Here is a 20,261-nt window from a genome sequence, read left to right on the forward strand (position 1 = left end):
TGAAATAATAGCAGCCAGTTTCCTTCACATGTGTGCGTTTCAGGGCCTGCCAGGGCACAGTGTCACACCAGTGCAACTCATATCTGGTGTAACATTAGTGTACATTTAAAAAAAAAATACAGGGGGCTTGTTGTCACCTTTCAGGGACCCTTGGTGTTGTACATGGCTGGGTGGAGGAAGAGACCTTCAATGACATCAGTGAGGACAAGGAACGGGACATGGCTAGCTTGGTATCAAACCTTGTGCAAATGGGGAGTTTGCGGTTGTGCAAATGGACTGTTTGCAGTTGTTTGCGGTGCGTTAAACGGGGAGTTTGGTCTGTCACTGTGAAGCGGGCGTAACCCTTACACTACCTGATCAATACAACATCATACCTGATGTTTTAAAGCACGTTATTCCAAACAATTTAGGAATGTTAGGTGATTTATGCCCTTTATGGATTAAAACCAGACTCTGCATCAACTATGTAACTTTCCATGGGAGTTTTGCCATGGAACCCCCTCCGGATTGCCACAGTCCAGGTGTTAGTCCCCTTGAAACAACGTTTCCATCACTATTGTGGCCAGAAAGAGTCCCTGTGTGTTTTAAAATTCGCCTGCCCATTGAAGTCTATGGCGGTTCGCACGGTTCGTGCGGTTCGCCCGTTCGCGAACATTTGCGGAAGTTCCCGTCCGCCGTTCGCAAACCGAAAATTTTGTGTTCGCGACATCACTACTTCTAATATAAAGAACTATTCAGTGGTGGATCCACCTGAAAATACCTATGAACTGTTGAACTCCATTCATATTATGTACATAGATTGTAAATAATTGGACATACTCTGGGATGTATATACAAGGAAGTTGGTAAAATTTATGAATTTATAAGGAGATCATCAGATTGCTTACCCATGAATTTATATATAGAATTTGTATAATAAATGAACTTCTTTTTTTTTGCATATACATTATTGACTCCTAACTCTTTTTTTTTTTTTATAAAATTTTGATATTGAGTGCGGTATTGAATTTATTGATATTTTTTGCATCTTTGGGCCTTCACCAGATTTTGTAGTGGAATCCAAACCAACCTCTGGGGTTGGGGAGCTACCTGCACAAATCGTTCCACTAGGGGTCCATGGTTGAACGCAGAAGTGGGTTTTCGTATCACCTGCTTGGAACTCATAGCAACTTCGCAGTCTAGCCAACCATGTCACTGATTGCTGCATCCTGCTGCAGATGGAAAACACATCTGTAGTCCAGTACTTCAACTGCCTGGGCTGAGTTACCTCTCAGACCCTTTCAGGTGTGGCTCATGGTGGAATACCTACCCCAAGTAACCAACCTTATGGCAGATTGGTTCTCCAGTCAAGGGAGGGACTGGAAGCTATACAGGTTGGTCTTTGAGCACTGAGCACAGTCTGGAGACCATTCTGCGTGGATCTCTTCTCCGTTTGGCCTTCCTGGATTTGGCCTTGTTTCTTCCTGATCAAGTTTACCTTCTGTTCCAGTTATTCTGCATATTGATTTATTTTATCAATTCTGTTTGTATTCTGTTTTTATATTTTATGAAAGAGGAGGTGCTTTTGTCGGATAGGTCTTATATTGCCTCTCTTCTGTTTTTATTGTTGGTCATTGTTATGTTTACTCATGCTGCTACTGGTTGAGTAGTTATTCAAATTAAGATTATAGGCGCACTAAAGCTAGCATAATCTACAAATTATCAGCCTGCAGGGATATATATGCAAGGCTTAAATGTAATGCACCCTTCCTCCATCAATTGGATATTTTATTAAAATGTTTTATTATTATTAAAAGTACATTTGCTGGGAGGCAGAGCCCGACCATTGAAGCGAATGGTCGCACTAGCCTGAAGCTCAAAAAACTACTTTTGTTTTGAGCTTTTACTTTCCATACCTGACCTGGTGGTCTCCCTGGACGATCTGAACAACATGGGGTGCTTATAAAAAAAAAACAAAGCTGGTCTCAGGGACTTGTGGAAGCAGGCACATGGCGCAAGTGGGCCCAAGATGGCCGCCCTCTGGTGGGGCTGATCATATTTCTCTGACGATGCAGATTTACCTGGTGATGCAGAGGATGACTTCTTACCGACAAGCAAGGCAGGACTGGATTTCTCTCCAGTAACAACCGCGGTCTTAAAGGAACTGTTAGCAGATCTGCACAAGAATATTCTGGTGGATGTAACTGCGATCTACGGTGAATTACAGGGCCTAACAGGATGCATTGGAGTGCTGAAAAGGCCAAAGCGGTTACCCTTGATTAACTCTTTCAGATCCCCAAACCTGCCAAGCACTAATTACGGTCTCGAGGGACCTCAACTGCAACAAGCCAAAGTCAAGACAAAGCTGTGGTCCTCACAGCTCTGAAAGTAAATTCACCTTTCCACTTTAAGAAACATGTCGCTGACATTCTACGGTTAGACTACCTACGTCTCTGCTACAATGACATGACATCCGTTTCCGCTGGCATTTAGCCCATGTGCTTATTAACCTGCATGGAAATGGCATTACATTCAAGATTTCCAGAGCTCAGCAGCACTACTGTGGCACCTCAGGTTGGGTTTACCTCAGGACTTGCTTGCCCAGTGTGGGACTCACACTGCACCTGAACTATCACTGTTACAGAACCATCTGTCTATCGATTACTTTTATTCTCCCTCCATTTGTCTGTTTGTTCGGCTATTTCCCTGTCCGTACGGTCCCCCTGTTATTCCCTTGTTTCTACCAAACAAACTACCAAAAGACCGGCCACCCAGCAGGGAAGTGTGCTGCTTGTTGACCTCTTGGCCCCATCAGAACTTTGAGGTTAACCGCAGACACTTCCTAATTATCAAGCGCAGACCGGGTAGTCGTCGTTTGTATGCCGACCATGAGGCGGCGGCCATCTTGACTATACGAATGATCAGCGGTGTTCATCGATGAGTTCATGGAACTAAAAATGGATAGTATTTCTCCCGAACACCGCTGAAGCTGCCAACCTCCCTTCTTCTGACTTCCAACATACGAACGCCGGTCCGTTCGGCACTTTCTCCACGAATGGACTTACCCCAGATAGCCATCCCATGGAGCCCCTCCATACAATGTGAAAGATTTTGGCTCCATAGCGATTGAACTGTGGGTATAGGATCTGAGCGCCATTCGGTAATAATGTGCGCTCAGATCTAAGCTATTTGGGGATACGTTATTGCATATTGCATATAATCCATTCGGTAGTTTTCCTATTATGTATTTTTTTTTAAATTCTTTATTTTGCTGTGCAGGTGAGTACAAGGAATCAACAGGCGCCACAACAGCGTATTGCAAGATATACATTGGTTTAACAGTGGCATGAGAGTCTGCACATTTTTATAATTTTAACAAGCTTGGTTAAACAGTTGTGTCGTCAATTATGTATTTTTATGTCTTTTTATTATCCCATGTAAAATGGCGTTTTGTCTCTATCCTGGGAGATAATTGGACTACTTCCCAATTATCCCCAGGATAGAGAGGAAGTTCTACCTGGTGTAAAGGGGAGTGTTTATAGCCAAAGTGTGCTCATTGGCTACTGTATCACTTTTGTCCCAGTCTTCCATCTGGTCCCCTCGGGGAGTGTCCACCAGATGGGAGGCCTGTATAAATACCGGGCAGGTAGCCCACATTAAGACGAGATTCCTGTTTTACCCTCAATACGGAGCCTCGTCTCGTACTTGGGGGGAATTGCTACTGTGGATTATTCGTTTACCTGATCAAGGAGAGAAGGATTTCGTATGTTTCCAGTTCGGTGGGTTTGATTGTTCGTGAGTTGCTGCTCCCTTCGAAAGGTGAATCTCCTGAACGGTATTAACCCTTACTACACCGGCTTATACCATAACAATCACCCACCTGAGATCCGGCAAGAATCACCCCATTTACCCAGGGCCGGCAGGTGCAAGGATTTTTGGGAACACAGTGTGTTGTATCCCTTCTTTTAAATGTTTTACCTCCATTAGTGTATCTTATGCCCTAATGTTCCCCATTGTGTGTCTTATCCCGGTACTTCTAATCGGTCCTGCGGTGGCAAGATTCCAGAGGTCTATCACCATCTTGCCTCTAATAATATGGCGGACGCCACATGTGGTCCCACGCCTCGAGACCAGCAATCCGGCATGTTGAATAAACTAGACAGACTGATGAATTTTGGTCCAAACTCACCTATCGCTTGAGTACTACTGTGACAGTCTTGCTGGCACCTACCATGCCTCCGACCTCGTGGCAAAACACACCTTCTGCCCGGAGTGGAGGTATATCCAAGAGGGCTTCCTTCCGGAAACCAACCAGGCTGAATAGGCGTAGGACACCAAAGGCTTACATTTCTCTGCGGTGGCCGGTGCACTCCCATGGCGGTGGAGCACAGTATACCCCTGCTTCCGAGCAACGCAGAAGATTCAGGCGTGGGATGCCGACAAACATCAGGACTGCCATCCACGTTCCAAAAGAAAGGGGCCTGCTGCGAGCATAGCCAATGGAGTACCTCGGTTGCAACTGACGACCCTGCTGTCCTGGGGGCGCACTGATCACCCCTCAGGCATTTGTCTGTCTGGGCCGCTGGCCCTTTGGTTAAGGGATCTACCACGGGGATGTGTCTCGCCAAGAGCTGGCAAGGTTTAATCTGATCTGTGGATTACTGATTATAGAAACCTATTTCCAATAGGCCACAACACTGCAAGCACTGTAGCTCAGCAAGGCTAACCTTATAAGTTAATATTTTGTATTATTTCGATTGTATTCTTGAGTTTAGCCTTTAATCCTTCTCAGCCTGTACATTGTACTAGATAGCATGCGTTAGAATTGAGTTTTTGCTTTATCGTATGTCTAATATCTAACCGTGTTTGTGTTACCTAATATTATCATTTCAAAATTGTGAAGTAACTCAGACATATATACAGACATGTATAGCGATTCATTGTTGACACACTTTAATGCTACCCTTTGTGACGTCTCTGATATTCTATGTTACCTGCAATGCACTACAAAAATAAAGAATTAAAAAACAGACAAAAAAAAAACCAAGATTAATGAAACCGGAGCCCAGGAGAAGGTTAGACAATTAGAACAAATACAGTGGAAAGAGATATGGGCTTAGAGTGAGCTATTACCAATCACAAGAGACAGGCGGAGCTAGCAGAGACAGGCAAGCAGTGCTGGGACAGTAGAGTGCTAACCCTGAGATGAGTACAAAGAAAAAGCAGGGGAACAACCTGTTACTAATCTCAGTTTGGACTATGGAGCAAGCTGGGGTATGACATTGGGATATATATTCTTCATACACACTAAAGAGAGAGAGAGATACAGTGGAAGAGGTAAGTGACATGCCAGAGTCTCCCATAAAGAGATGATACCTCAGATGTGCTATTCTAGGTGTAAAATGGTACATGGTGAACGTTCTAATTGTTTCCATGGTGATTGCTCCTATTTAGCACTTTGCCCAGAATAGTACCTGTTTTGGTTTAATAAATGTTCCTCAACATGCTAGGCTATTGTTATACATATTGCTATATATTGTTTGTGAATATTCCTTAAAATGTTGGAATATTTTTTGCAGGTATATATTGTTATATATTGTTTTCCGATATATTGTTATATATTGTTATGTACAGGACTAGACTGGGAATACAATGCAGCTCTGTGGAAAAATATTTCCAGCCCCATAATAATTGTGTCACATAGTGTGCTTCTGTATGTATGGGTGTTTATATATATATATATATATATTTTTAATGAATCTGTTATGACAGGTTCACATTAAAGAACAACCACTCCCAAGGCAATTAATACATATTTTATCATAATGATAGATTATATAATTTTGTGCTATGGTAGCAGTTATATTGTTACTTGCAGCAGTTTGCTCCAGGCAATCCATGAGTGCTACAGTGCTGTAACACCCACCCTCCAGGTTGCCCCCTATCTCTTGTTATTGATGTCTGCATGAGCATGGAGGATTGCCCTGCTTAGGGGGGTATCCCTAAGCAGGGCAATCAATCCTCCATGCTCATGCAGACATCCGAATATTGGCATCAGTACGGCAAATATACATACATATATGTATTAGAAATAGAGGAGATCAGTCTGCGCTTGATAACAGAGATGGAAGCAGCAACCCTAAACAAGGGAATCCCTCAAGACCCTTAGTAAAATAGGAAAAATAAAGAGGAGTTAAGGGCTGCGCTATTTGTAGAAGAATAGTTACCATAAGACTTTAACCTATTGGTTGAAGTATATAAACAGCAAGTGGTAAAACCTGGGTATAATAGTCTCTAGAAACAATGAATAAATTGCCCAGTAATCTCAAACCCCTGTATAGATGAAAAAGGAGGAGTTCTGAGACTAATGGACAGAGTGGTCAGAAGGTGGTGCCAGTCCACCAAAGGGCTTGGACCCGAATAAATATGTGAATAGGAAATATTGTTGCTGGCAAGAATGATATATATTAGACAACTTGGAGGTCTGTACCTACAAGGCTCTACAGTAATGCGATGTATATCTGTTGGGAATATATAGGGGAGAATCAGCTCCCTAATATCTTATCAATTGGTGCTCCTGCAAAGTGATCACCTGATAATTGTCTTTATTAGATCCTTATTGTTAGCAAGATGTCACCAACTAAAAAGTCGCCCATCAAGGGTTAACAAAAGAAAAAATCCCGTAGAGACACTAGGACAGTATAAATAAGGAAGGGGAGAGGGTTGCAGCTACAACGTTGCAATCAATAATGCAAGTACAAGTAACCCCTTAGTGTGGGTTATATACAAAAGGAGGTATGCGTTTAGGGGACTGCCAAAAAGCTCCTCTAATGTCTTTGTAAAGAAGAAAAGCTCTGCGCTGGTCCCTATTATTCTCCCAACACCTTCGAGGGTGTTCTAATCTATAACTCCATCTACAAGAGAAAAATACTGCATAGTGTGCCATCACATTAACTGTGAGAACGGCACTGTATAAAGTGAGGAAAAAATAAAGTTAACCTACGGGTCTAAGTACCCCTGGGCTTTGGCTCGTCATTTTTTCGTTTCACTATTTGTTTGCTCACTTTAGGGACACTTTTCTCACTATGGGTACTTAGACCCTTGTAGGTTAACTTTATTTTTTCCTCACTTTATACAGTTCCGTTCTCACAGTTAATGTGATGGCACACTAGGCAGTATTTTTCTCTTGTAGATGGAGTTATTATTTATAAAGAATACACCACTGGGTAATTCAAAAGGCATATTGTGAACCTTAGCGTGGGATCATTATTTCGCTAGTATGTTCCAAGTGTAGTGGTAATGAGCATTTTTTAATGTATTTTTTTACTTTGTAAAACTTTTTTACTTTGTAAAACTTGTTTTTAAACTTTTTTTTTACTTATAAAATGTTTTAAACTTTCTTAACTTTTTTTACACTTTTAAAAATGTTTACCATTAACCCCTCACTAGCAGTAAGCAGCACTAACAGTAAATTCCCCACTTTCCCATAACTCCCACCCACCCCAGCTAGCAAAATATATAATTATAAAATATTTAAATTAATTAAATAAATTGAACCCCTGAGGGTTAAAAAATAAATACAAGTTAAGCCTCAGGGGTTAAAAAAAATAGATCACAGTATAATACTGTGATCTGTATTTTGATCACTGTAGGCAGTGATAAACCGGCAGGGAAGGGGTAAATTTTTATTTGGACTGGGTAAAGGGGGGTGGTATTTTTTTTTTTTACTTAAACGTTACTAAAACATTTTTTTTAAAACTTTTAAAAAACTTTTTAAAGCTTATTTAAAAACTTTTAACGTTAACCCCTAGTTAGCCTAACACCAAATCCCCCAATTGCCCACTAACTTCCACCCATCCCAGCTAGCTAAATATTTAATTTTACAATATTTATATTAATGAATAAAATAAATTTAACCCCTGAGGGTTAAAAAAAAACAAACATAACCCTCAGGGGTTAAAAAAAAATCAGATGACAGTAAAATGTAATCCCTGCCCTGTAGTCAGTGATCAATTGCAAAGGAATGGGTTAATTTTTATTTTAAATGGGTAAAGGGGGGTGGGATTTAACTTTAACTATTTTTTTTACAGGGAAGCAGATCAGCTCTGATCCGTCTCCCTGCACTTCACACAGAACCCGGAAGCGCAGGGAGGCGGATCGTGAGTCCCTGCAGCACATGTGCTTGCTCTGACAGCCTGTCAGAGCGATCACTGCTGCAGGGACAGCATGATCCGGTGCTCCTTTAACCCTGCAATTGCCGCGATTGCGGCGTTCTGGGGTTAACTTTAGTAAATGATGGAAATTTTCGTCTTCAGTTGGGAAGGGGTTAATAGAGCTCAAGTCCTGAGAGGCTATTAGTACTTGGGAAACATAGTAACCCGAAAATGGGAGGGAGGAGTAGTACCTGCCTTCCTAAACCCGAACCCCATTCTAGGTTAGGGCACATAGTCAATGGGAAGGAGGCTGTCCTGCAGTCTTCTCCAAATGCCAAGGTAATGGAGGCTTCCGTTACATTTCTCCCCTCCCCAGTGGAGTACCCATTACCTGACCTCCAAAAGGTTTATGCCAGGATTGGTTGGGCAGTTATCTTTAAAAGTTTCCTCTGGCCTTGCTGCCCAAATCTGATGCTGGTGGGTGATGCACACTGCATCCTCTGCTCTTTCTGTGGCCGGGGGGAGAAACCATAGGATACATTCTCAGCTGCAGGAAAAAAGTTCCGAATGCAGACTCTCTCTGTTGTAAATTCTGCCGCTTTGAAGAGAGCCTGTTTAGCTGCTCTCCTTGTTACACACATGGCCACTGGGGAGTAATGCTACATGCATCCCTCATGGTCATTCCTCTACTGCTGGGGAGAGAGCCCGCTCAACTACTCTCCCTGGTACATACTGCAGACTGAGGATGTCGAACACCCCTCCTTGGAACTCTTATTGCTGTTGTGGAAGTGGGCCAGCTGCACCATCTCCTGGTCACTCACTCTGCTGCTGGGAAGATGTCAGGGTGGCTGGGGCCCCCATGGCAAGGGGTTGGGGACCTGGGTCGACTGACCAACATCCCTGTTATCCAGATGTAGAGACCATCCACAACTACAAGGCTAACATGCTCATGTGCTTGTGGGCAGAGACTAACAATGCTCTGCCCTGATGCCAGCTCTTCTGCTGGAGTGGTGGCTGCAACTTCATTGGCCGATACTCAAGAGTCCAGCGCCACCAATAGTTGTAGACAGAGTCCAGCAGCACTTCAGGGTTCCCTTTCCTGCTCCCACACCTGGCTAGTCAGACTGACCAAATTTCAGTTCTAGCTCTGGTACTCCTTCAAGATCCAGTTAGGGTTCTCTAACCATACCAAATTTCCCAATACCGCTATTTTTTAGTCACCTCCAAAATTTCTGTCTTCCTCGAAACTCCTCCACAGTAATCCAGTAAACCACTACAGGGCAATGAGGAAAAGGAAAAAGGAGTTTAAATAAGCCTTCTTCAGATCCGATTGGCTGTACCCGGCTTTTGACCCCTGAACGTGTGTGCACGTCCTTTACCTGACATCACACGCACGCCGACATCGTCACAACCGTGGGCGGACGTGGCGTTACAAATTGGTGTGGATACACAGTAGCAGGCGTCCACCAACATGCTGCAGGAGTCAGACACATTGACACATGGCCGCTGAACGGCACTTCTGCATTTGTCAGGAAGGCAATTACTGCAGAAACCATGAGGTGAGGATGAATATGTTCCAGTCCATTTCTTATCTCTCTGGAGCTGTGTATCAGCTGAATAATGGGGAAAAGGGCCATGTCTCCAACATGGTCGGGGTGGTGGTTTTGAACTGCTTTGTAAGGGAGGAAGCAGGTCCTGTAATAAGGACATACAAGTCCCTGGAGAAAATAACATCAACAAATAAACAAACAAAAGTCTCACAGGACAAGGTGTTCACACTCAAACCCCCCCCCCCCCCCCACCCCCTCCCCCCACGATAGTTTTTTTCTTGGCACCTAGCTGGAGGCGATAAAACACTGCATTCAGGTTTTTCAGAAGCTGATTAATTACTTACACCAGGAAGGTGTAACACAAAAAATGACTCATGCCATGAAACCTGTATCCTCCCTGCTGCCAGGAAACCTGTACAATAATACAAACTTTCCCATAAATTTAACCAGGTGCAAGACAGTCTGCAAAATCCTCTTTCAAAACACAGAACCCCAATATCTTAACGAAGCTCCATAGTCCTGAGAATCACTTGGGTAAATGTGGTAAACCCGAAACAGTGGGGAGAGAAGTACTCCAGATGGTCACCGTGTACTTTCCTCCCGAAAAACAGAGCCCATTTTGAGGCAAAGGACCCTAGTAGGTAAGAGGGAGGCTGCAGTTCTCTCCAAGTGCCAAAGAATGAAGGCTTCCATTACATATACATATAAAAGTATGTTCCACATGAATAAATCACACAAACGTACTGACACACACAGAAAACCTCACTGGCACACACACCAAATTACTGCAGACAAGCATCCTAACACACACAAGTTGAGTACTGACAAACTCACTGAAACACTCAGAAGCTCTCTGACTCACACGGGCTCACTGACACATACACAAAAGCTCAATACAGACAAGCCCACTGACACACATGCAAGATAACTACAGATTAGCTCACCAACCACACAAGCACTGTGACATACATGCAGACTTACTACACACAAACTCATTGGTAAATACAAACAAGCTCACTACAGACAAATTCATTGACACACAAAACCTCACTACAGACAAATTCTAACACAAACACACACAGGCTTACTACACACAAGCTCCCTGACACACACAAGTTCATTACAGACACATACATAAGCTCACTACAGAAAAGCTCACTCACACAAACACAGAAGCTCACTAAAGACAAGCTCACATACAAGCTCACTACAGGCAAACCTATTGATACACACAAGCTCCCTGACACACACAGGCTTACCACAGACAAACTCATTGTTAAACACATACAAGATCATTACAGACAAGATCCCTGATACAAACACACACAAGCTCACAACATACATCACTGACACACACAAGATCGCTACAGGCAAGCTCAGTGACACGTACACAAACTCATTACAGACAAGCTGTCATGATTTCCAATACCATGATCTCCAATCGGCGATCACCTGCAATCACTTCCAGGTTTTCGTCCACAGATAGGGTGGGGTCAAAACAGCGTCAGCATACCTGAATGCCAGGGTTAGCAAGCTGCCAATGTTACATGCAGTTTGGATATGTATTGTGACGAACCCTGCTGCATAGACCTGTATTGCTGGTTCATCTGTTTTCATTGGATTCGTGGATTTCCTGTCCGTACGCTGTTGTTCGTATGTTTTCTAAAGTACCGAGTAAAACTACCGAACATCGGCCACCCAGGAGAGGAGTGTGCGGCTCATTAACACCTTGGCCACAAATTAGAACGCTGTGGTTAACCGCAAACACCTCTCCATTCCATTTCGTACGGGTGGTCGTCGTTCGTATGCCGACCACGAGGCGGCGGCCATTTTGGACACAAGGCGAATCAGCGGTGTTCGGTGCAAAACCCATGGATCTAAAAACGGACTCTTTATCTACCGAACACCGCTGGAGACGGCCGTCTCCCCTTCTATTCCCTTGGAGGCATACGAACACTGTTCCATTCGGGAGTTTCCTTCATCCGTATGAACTTACCCAGATAGCCGTCCCATGGAGTCATTCGTATACCGAAGGACTTATGAGAGACTTTGACTCCATGGCGATTGGACTGTGTACTTCGGACCTGAGCGCTATTCGGTAGGAATATGCCCTCAGATCCAGGCTATCTGGGGATACGTTGCACGAACACTATATATTCGGTACTTCTGATTTTATGTATTTTATTGCATTTTTTGTGTTTGTGTTTAAAATGGCGATGGTTCCTATCCTCGGAGTTAATTAGGTTTCTCCCTAATTATCTCCAGGATAGGAAGAGATGTATTATGGGTAAAATGGGAAGGGCTTGTGTTATAGCCACTGTGATTGGCTACTGTTTAATATATTTTACAGTCTTCCACCAGGTCCCCTAGGGGAGTGTCTACCTGGTGGAGACCTGCATAAATACTGGGCAGGTAGCCCCCATTAAACACATTCTGCTTGACCTTCAAAACGGAGCTTTGTCTCGTTTGTGGAGGGATTGACTATTGGGACAGCGTTTTCGTTTATTTCTAGCTGTGGAAGGATTTCGGATGGATTGCTGATCGGGAGTTACCGCATTCGTATGCTCCGGTCGGGAGTTTTATGATCGGTTATGCTGGAATTGCATTTCTGGAGAAAGGGGATTATCGACTAAATGGCGGCTTCACTCTCCAGGCGGTGAGTGTCGTAACAATTGGTGGCAAGCGACGGGATGAATCCCACCGCCCTGAAGGCCAGCTACACACCCCGGATTGGAAATGCAATATGAGGAATTAAGGCGTGCTACCCTTAAAGACATTTTGGAGCGCAGAGGACGATCAGCGAGCAATCTCAAGAAAAGAGAGATTATTGCTATATTGGTAGAGATGGATACAGCACAGGGAAGGGAGATAGCTAATGTGCCTGGCCTGCTGGATCTAACCCCCGAGGAGATAGCGTTTAACCGGGCAGTTCAGATAAGGCTGGCACACTTTGGCCCCAACCCTGCAGCGGATATTGAGGTGCAAGTACAAGCCGCAGTAGCAGCACAACAGGCGCTCCAGAGAAGCGGAGCTGCAGCAGCAGAGGTACCCCATAATAACAATGGGAAGAAAAAGGTACCATTTGCTGCTTTTAAAATTTTTATTGAGACTGAAGGAGAGATAGACGGGTTCCTGGCGGACTTTGAACGACAGTGTGCTTTACACCAGGTGCCCGCAGAAGAATGGGTTCCTATCCTCTCTGGGAAATTATCCGGCCGGGCCAGTGAAGCTTTTCGGGTCATCCCAGAGGAGGAACTCACTAGCTACCGGGCAGTAAAAGATGCCCTTTTGACCCGGTACGCTGTTACCCCTGAGGCGTACCGGAGGCGATTCCGAGACAATAATAAACAGGCTGGTGATTCCTATGTGGAATGGGCATGCCGGGTACACCGCACGGCAGCCCACTGGATGACAGGGTGTCGAGCGGTAACTGGGGAAGAGGTGCTGCAAGTGTTCCTGCTAGAACACTGCTTTGACAAATTACCTGCAGGGGTTCGAGAGTGGGTCAGGGACCGTAAACCCGCTACCTTCCATGAAGCTGCCCGTCTGGCTGACGAATACACTGATGCCCGTAAGCTCGATCAGACAGCAGCCAAGGTCCCTGCCCGAGTGGAATACAAACCGGCAGCACCTCCAACCACCAACCTATATCACCCCCCAGCACAACGTACCCCCGCTATACCGCCAGCAACCAACCATGGGCAGTCAGCCCGATTCAACAAACGGGGTTACTCCAACCAGGTCCAGTGCTTTGGATGCAAGCAGATGGGACATAAAAGACCAGAATGCCCTTTAAACCACGCCAACCAAGCACCGTCCTGGAGAAACCCAGCCGGCGGAGCCCAGCAGCCACCTCAGCTGTCTGCTCACTGCCTTGAGCAGGAGGAGTTTTGGGGTTTCCTTCACGAAGCAGACCCAGTTCACGCAGCTCAGCAGGACAACCGCCAACACCACAGGCAGACCGTTAAGTTGAATGGGAAAGAGGTCACTGGTCTAAGAGACACCGGAGCTACTATGACCTTGCTCCAAAAGAACCTGGTTTCGGAACACCAACACACCGGGAATACTGTGGCAGTAAGGGTGGCAGGAGGCGCCGTGTTCCGTCTACCTGTTGCCCGGGTTCATTTGGACTGGGGAGCGGGAGCTGGACATGTGAATGTGGGGGTTATGAAGGACTTGCCTGCCGATGTTTTGCTGGGAAATGATTTGGCCCCTCTGATTTCTGCCTATGCTACTATGGGACCTGGCGAAGCCAATCCAGTGACTACCCGTGCTCAGACCCGTGCTGCTGGAACCGGCCCACCTGCTGCTGAGACCCAGGTAAGAACCGATTCCCCGACTGACACCCCAGGGCAGACGTTAGCTAGTTGGGATTCCCCAGAGGAGTTCGGGAGGGAAACCCAGACAGACCCATCTCTCCAGAGGTATAGGGGCAGAGCAGACACTGGAGAAGAAGGAGCAGAGGGGGAGCGGTATGAGTGGGTGGGGGACAGGTTATATCGGATCCCTAAGCCGTCCCAGAAAAGTGTTGCCCCTCCGCCAAATCGACAGCTGGTAGTGCCCGCGAAATACCGGCGAGAGATTCTGCGGATAGGGCATGATGTCCCGCTAGCCGGACATCTAGGGTCCCGCCGCACAGGCCATAGGATTATGCAGAATTTTTTTTGGCCAGGAATTAACCAGGCTGTGCGGATATATTGTAGCACGTGTGACACTTGTCAACGGGTAGGGAAGCGGGGGGACCACCCAAAAGGTAGGCTTATGTCGATGCCTATTATTGGGGAGCCCTTTGCCCGCATAGCCGTTGATATTGTGGGTCCACTGGCCAGGGCTAGTCCATCTGGTAAGAAATACATTCTCACCGTGGTGGACTATGCCACTCGCTATCCAGAGGCAGTAGCGCTGTCTAACATAGAGGCAGAGACAGTTGCTGATGCCCTGGTTAGGATTTTTACCAGGGTCGGGTTCCCTCAAGAACCACCACTGACGCCTACCCGATGCCACGGGTAGACGAATTATTAGACCGCATTGCCAGGGGACGCTATCTGACCACCATAGACCTGTGTAAGGGCTACTGGCAGATTCCCCTGGCCAAGGACGCTATCCCCAAGTCGGCCTTCGTCACCCCCTTTGGCTTATACCAATTTAAGGTTATGCCATTTGGGATGAAGAATGCCCCAGCTACCTTCCAACGGATGGTGGACAGGCTCCTTGATGGCTTCCAGGAATTTGCTTGTGCATACCTGGATGATATTGCGATCTACAGTGAGTCCTGGGAGGAACACCTGGTGCACGTAGGGGTAGTACTGGATAAAATTTGGGCCGCTGGCCTGACATTGAAGCCAGAAAAGTGTCATCTAGGCATGGCTGAGGTACAATACTTGGGTCACAGGGTGGGGTGTGGGAGCCAGAGACCAGAGCCGGCCAAGATAGAGGCAGTCGCGAACTGGCCCACACCTATCACTAAGACCCAGGTATTGGCCTTCCTAGGGACTGCAGGGTATTACAGACGCTTTGTCCCCGACTATAGCTCTATAGCTAAACCCCTGACAGACCTGACTAAGAAGAACCTCCCTAAGCAGGTCCTGTGGTCTCCAGCTTGTGAAGCTGCGTTTCAAGCACTTAAGCAGGCTCTCGTGAATGCCCCTGTCCTGGCTGCCCCACTTCCTAACAAACGTTTTCTCGTTCATACAGATGCTTCCATGTATGGACTGGGGACTGTGCTAAGCCAGGTCGGGGAGGATGGAGGAGAACACCCTGTCGCATATCTCAGTCGAAAGCTGTTACCCCGGGAAGTGAGTTATGCGGCAGTGGAGAAAGAATGTTTGGCCCTGGTCTGGGCATTGAAGAAATTGAGTCCCTATTTGTATGGACAGGAATTTTCCCTTATCACGGACCACAATCCCCTTGTTTGGCTTAACCGGGTCTCAGGAGACAATGGTAGACTGCTGCGGTGGAGTTTAGCATTACAACCATATAACTTCACCATCAGCTACCGACTCGGTAAGCAGAATGGGAACGCAGATGGGTTATCACGGCAAACCGACGTCCTTGCTACTTCCTAGTCTGGTCATCCCCAAGTTGACCCGCTAAAGGGCCAAGCCGGGTCTGCCGGAGTGTTCCACAAGGGGGGAGCCGTGTGACGAACCCTGCTGCATAGACCTGTATTGCTGGTTCATCTGTTTTCATTGGATTCGTGGATTTCCTGTCCGTACGCTGTTGTTCGTATGTTTTCTAAAGTACCGAGTAAAACTACCGAACATCGGCCACCCAGGAGAGGAGTGTGCGGCTCATTAACACCTTGGCCACAAATTAGAACGCTGTGGTTAACCGCAAACACCTCTCCATTCCATTTCGTACGGGTGGTCGTCGTTCGTATGCCGACCACGAGGCGGCGGCCATTTTGGACACGAGGCGAATCAGCGGTGTTCGGTGCAAAACCCATGGATCTAAAAACGGACTCTTTATCTACCGAACACCGCTGGAGACGGCCGTCTCCCCTTCTATTCCCTTGGAGGCATACGAACACTGTTCCATTCGGGAGTTTCCTTCATCCGTATGAACTTACCCAGATAGCCGTCCCATGGAGTCATTCGTATACCGAAGGACTTATGAGAGACTTTGACTCCATGGCGATTGGACTGTGTACTTCGGACCTGAGCGCTATTCGGTAGGAATATGCCCTCAGATCCAGGCTATCTGGGGATACGTTGCACGAACACTATATATTCGGTACTTCTGATTTTATGTATTTTATTGCATTTTTTGTGTTTGTGTTTAAAATGGCGATGGTTCCTATCCTCGGAGTTAATTTGGTTTCTCCCTAATTATCTCCAGGATAGGAAGAGATGTATTATGGGTAAAATGGGAAGGGCTTGTGTTATAGCCACTGTGATTGGCTACTGTTTAATATATTTTACAGTCTTCCACCAGGTCCCCTAGGGGAGTGTCTACCTGGTGGAGACCTGCATAAATACTGGGCAGGTAGCCCCCATTAAACACATTCTGCTTGACCTTCAAAACGGAGCTTTGTCTCGTTTGTGGAGGGATTGACTATTGGGACAGCGTTTTCGTTTATTTCTAGCTGTGGAAGGATTTCGGATGGATTGCTGATCGGGAGTTACCGCATTCGTATGCTCCGGTCGGGAGTTTTATGATCGGTTATGCTGGAATTGCATTTCTGGAGAAAGGGGATTATCGACTAAACGGCGGCTTCACTCTCCAGGCGGTGAGTGTCGTAACATGTATTATTTCTAATACATGTTTGTATAAGCAGGTTACTTTTGCCTCTATGAGAAAGTGGTGATCCTGACCCTGGTGACATAAAACCTCTCATCCTTATGCGAAAATATACACAAAATAAAAACACACACAAAAATATGTAACACATAATAGACAAAGGTTGCTCTGTCAATTGATGCATTCATATTTGGTTACATTTGCAGCGGCATGGGGAATCTGTTTGGTATTCATAGTCATGTCATTTAATAAACAAAACAAAAAAACTGTGAAAGCAAATGAGTGTAGACACATTCTTATTTGTCTGCCACAAATTAAAGCTGATCTGTCACATTTCTGGTAAGAGACATTTTGTGTGTAGCACATAAAAACAGCTACTACTTTTGTTACTTTTATTTTATTTTAAGTGGCACTGTCACAGCTGCATCTGTTTTTGTTAACCTCTTCCCGACTCCTCTACAATATAAAGACTCCTCTGTATTATATATTTGCCAGTTCCTTTGTTTTTCCACCACCAGGCGCTTCTGTGTGTCTCTTACATCCCCAGCCCCATCTATGTGTCTCTCTACCCCCTCATGTCCCTCTGTGTGTCTTTCTCCCCACTCAGGCCCCCATGTGTGCCACTCTCCCCTCCAAGTCCCTTAGTGTTCCTCTCCCCTTCCCTCCATGTCCCTTAGTGTTACTCTCCCCTCCCTTCCTTGTCCCTTAATGTTCCTCCCCCCCCCCCTTAGTGGTCCTCTTCCCTGTCCCTTAGTGTTCATCGATCCTCCCTCCCCTGTCCTTTAGTGTTCCTCCACCCCCCTTAGTGATCCTCCTCCTTGTCCCTTAGTGTTCCTCTCCCTCCTCCATGTCCCTTAGTGTTCATCTCCTCTCCCTGTCCCTAAGTGTTCCTCTCCCCCCCTTAGTGGTCCTCACCCTCTCCTCTTAGTGTTCCTCTCCCCTTCCTTCCCTCTTTGTTAGTGGTTTCCCTCCTCCCCCTTAGTGTTCCTTTTCCCTCCCCTCCCCTGTCCCTTAGTGTTCCTCTCCCCCCTCCCTTAGTGGTCCTCTCCCCTTTCCTGTATCTTAGTGGTCCCCCCCCCACCCCATTCCCCTTAGTGTTCCTCCCCTCTCCCCCCTTAGTGTTTCTCTCCCCACGCTTCCCTCTCTTTTAGTGGACCCCCCTTAGTGTTCCTTTTCCCTTCTGTCCCCTGTCTCTTAGTGTCCCCCCTCCCTTTGTGTTCCTCCCCCCTCCCTTAGTGTTCCTCTCTCCCTCCCCCTTCCTCCCTTAGTGTTTCTTCCCCCTCCCTTAGTGGTGCGCTCCCCTCGCTTGCATGCCTCATTACATTTCTTGTAGCATGCTGGAGCGGAGCGGACCACGGTACAGGAGCTTCTGACTCCTGTACCCGGCCGGACTGACAGTGAGCACTTTCTGTCAGTCCAGCCAGGTACAGGAATCAGAAGCTCCTGTACCGCGGTCCGCTCGGTTACGTTACACTGAGTGACTGGCAGGAGGGAGCTCTGTGCGCTCACCTCCTGTCGGTCACTCTAATCTAGCGCCCCCCTGGCCGGTGCACCCTAAGGTGGCTGTCTGTGCTGGTTTATGGATGCAGGGGCTATGGGGCGCTGGGCGGCTGACACAACTCGCATAGGCTGGTGGTGAAGAGGCAGATCCAGAAATAAGAGAGGTGGGGGCAGAGCTAAATGCAGCCTCTACCCACTGCCCGGTAACTTCCATAACAGCTAAACAGGGAGTGAACTGCTTCCACTCCTTCCCACTCCAGATCATAATGAAGAAAGGTACCTGTCTGTGTCTGTATGTAACTGTGTGTGACTGCCTGCCTGTAACCAGTGGCGGATCCAGAGCCTGATCTCGGAAGGGGCACTTGTAGATTATTTAAAAAAATAATCCAGGCACAATAACCACTACAGCTCAGTGTAGTGGTTACGGTGCCAGTAGTGCCAGGACCCCATCCCAGAGTAAGTAGTCAAACCTTTTAGGACAGTTTGACAACTTACCTGGGGTCTGCTGTGATATGTGTGAGGGGTGCAGTGTGTGAGCAGTGAAGTGTGTATGTGTGTGAGTGTGTGAGGGCGGCAGTTTATGTCGGGTGCAATGTGTGTGTTAGGGGGCAGTGTATGTGTGGAGCAGTGTGTGTCAGAGAGCTGCAGTGTGTGTGAGGGGGGCAGTGTGTGTGAGGTTTGCAGTATGTGTGAGGCTTGCAGTGTATGTGTGTTTGGGGCAGTGTGTATGGGGCAGTGTATGTGTGTGTGTGACAATATATGTGTATGTGGGGCAGTATGTGTGTATGGGGCAGTGCATGTTTGGGGGCAGTGTGTGTGTGGGGCAGTGTGTGAATGGGGGGCAGTGTATATGTGTGGAGAGGGGCAATGTGTGTGGGGGGGGCAATGTGTGTATGGGGCAGTGTACATGTGTATGGGGGCAGTGTACATGTGTATGGGGGGCAATGTGTGTATGGGTGGCTGTGTGTGTATGGGGGCAGTGTCTGTATGGGGACAGTGTGTGTATGGGGCACTGTGTTTGTGTGTGGAGCAGTGTGTGTATGGGGGCACTGTATGTGTGTGGGGGCACTGTATGTGTGTGGGACAGTGTGTGTATGGGGGGGCACTGTATGTGTGTGTGGGACACTGTATGTGTGTGTGGGGCAGTGTGTGTATGGGGGGGCTGTTTGTGTGTGGGGCAATGTGTGTATGGGGGCAGTGTTTGTGGTGCAGTGTGTGTATGGGGGCAGTGTATGTGTGGAGCAGTGTGTGTCAGAGAGCTGCTGTGTGTGTGAGGGGGCAGTGTGTGTATGAGGGTGGGCAGTGTGTGTGAGGTTTGCAGTATGTGTGAGGCTTGCAGTGTATGTGTGTTTGGGGCAGTGTGTATGGGGCAGTGTATGTGTGTGTGTGACAATATATGTGTATGGGGGGCAGTATGTGTGTATGGGGGCAGTGTATGTTTGGGGGCAGTGTGTGTGTGGGGCAGTGTGTGAATGGGGGGCAGTGTATATGTGTGGATGGGGGCAATGTGTGTGGGGGGGCAATGTGTGTATGGGGCAGTGTACATGTGTATGGGGGCAGTGTACATGTGTATGGGGGACAATGTGTGTATGGGTGGCAGTGTGTGTATGGGGGCAGTGTCTGTATGGGGGCAGTGTGTGTATGGGGGCACTGTGTTTGTGTGTGGAGCAGTGTGTGTATGGGGGGCACTGTATGTGTGTGTGGGACACTGTATGTGTGTGTGGGGCAGTGTGTGTATGGGGGGGCTGTTTGTGTGTGGGGCAATGTGTGTATGGGGGCAGTGTTTGTGGTGCAGTGTGTGTATGGGGGCAGTATTTGTGGGGCAGTGTGTGTATGGGGG

The 20,261-nt window shown here is 46.9% G+C and overlaps 1 protein-coding gene across 8 annotated transcripts in view; it reads left to right on the forward strand.

Moving 5' to 3' along the window:
• LOC134602633 (sodium- and chloride-dependent betaine transporter-like) overlaps positions 1–20,261 on the forward strand; it is a 210,192-nt gene that overhangs the window by 115,533 nt on the left and 74,398 nt on the right. For 2 of the 8 annotated variants that reach the window (XM_063447719.1, XM_063447715.1), the window contains exon 1: positions 5,198–5,316. The exons of 4 other annotated variants lie outside the window; for them this stretch is intronic. The gene's annotated coding sequence lies outside the window, so the exon portion shown is untranslated. Of the gene's footprint in view, positions 1–5,197; positions 5,317–10,217; positions 10,324–20,261 lie in introns of those variants that run through there. 2 more of the 8 variants (XM_063447716.1, XM_063447722.1) reach the window with 1 other exon arrangement.

Source organism: Pelobates fuscus, chromosome 3, assembly GCF_036172605.1.
Source record: "Pelobates fuscus isolate aPelFus1 chromosome 3, aPelFus1.pri, whole genome shotgun sequence".
NCBI lineage: Eukaryota > Metazoa > Chordata > Amphibia > Anura > Pelobatidae > Pelobates > Pelobates fuscus.